The following is a 1,436-nucleotide window of genomic DNA, read 5'->3' on the forward strand; positions in this document are numbered from 1 at the left end:
AGAGCCCCCCCCCCCCCCCCCCCCCCCTTTTTTTTTTTTTTTTGTTACTTTAGATATAAGGAATTGTGAAACACAATACGAAAAAATGTATTACATAGAATGTAAATATATGAAAGAATCTACAAAACGGAAAGTGCCAAAAGGCACAAAAGACCAAAAAAAAAAAAACACTACAAGCTTTTCCTTCTATTCCGTGAAGTTGACATCTTCAGTTCGAAATTACTTACTTTTCCTTAATTCCACGACGTTGCCCAGTTCAGCTAATGTGAAGCTCAAGCGTCCACACCCTCACCCTCGCCCACAAGCTCAAATTGAACGAGGGGCCTCAAAATTTTTTTGGCTCCGAACCGGATCAGAGATTTGTCACAGTCTCCAAGGCCAAAAAAATAAATAAGTAAAAAAAAAATAAAAAAAAATCTAGAAAGGGGTTTAAGTGCAAAAAGTAAATTTAGAGTTCAAAAATTCTGACGTGATTTAAAAAATACATTTATATTGACCAGAAAACTCGCTGGGCATAAATAAAAGTCCAGAGGAAGTTCAGCTTATTCACAGAGGACAGAATACTAATAAGCCTGGTAGAACTGGTGATGAACATACGCAATAGTTCTCACACAGGGCACTAAGCATGTTTACATGAGAACTCGGAGGAATTTTAACATTGTTACACAAACTTGAAACCGCTAGGGGGCTAAAAATGTACCATGTTATTAGCCTTGAGGCCCAGTTTGAATTTAGGCATGGGAAGCGTGCTCTTATTTATTCATGGTCCTTTATGGGGTACGTGGTGATTTCCTCTGTCCAAAATGCGGGTGGAGACAACGCTTCCTCTACACTATGCCTGTCAGATCCCGCTCTTGCCCATCCGGGCCGGGCGCCTCCGACCCAAAATGGCGCGTGGATCCTAACCCCCGCCCGATTCCCGCGAAGAGAAGAAAGAAGAACGTAATGAAACTGTTCTTGAAGTTGGATAGCTATATTTTCGTCTAAACAAACAATGCATATCGCCCTGCGGCTCCACACGGCCAGCACGACGAGCACGGCTAGCAAAGCCTGCAAGGCGTCGACGGAGGCTCTGCTAGCCTGGTGACTTGAGCGACTGGTGACTGCGAGCCTGGTGACTTGGGTTACCCTCTATATATATATCAACGACCACTGACGAAGCGCAGTGTAGGTAAATGAAGACCGCAGTCCAATTTATTAGTGAGAACGCACGTATTGAACAAACAATGAATGGCAACTTCAAACAAACAAGTTAACAAGGCTTCCAAAATCATTCTTCCTTTCGCCTATGGAGTGCAGCTTCAATATTAAAGGAGTCATGAAACGCTTAACCATATTGAATCAACCTGAGACTGGGGTAGAGAAGAAACATCAAAACGTAGAAGGGACAGAAAATAGACAGGACGACGTCTCAACCGGTTTCCGTGGTGTAGCGG

This window comes from Ixodes scapularis, unplaced genomic scaffold (assembly GCF_016920785.2).
Source record: "Ixodes scapularis isolate PalLabHiFi unplaced genomic scaffold, ASM1692078v2 PGA_scaffold8__174_contigs__length_109621045, whole genome shotgun sequence".
NCBI lineage: Eukaryota > Metazoa > Arthropoda > Arachnida > Ixodida > Ixodidae > Ixodes > Ixodes scapularis.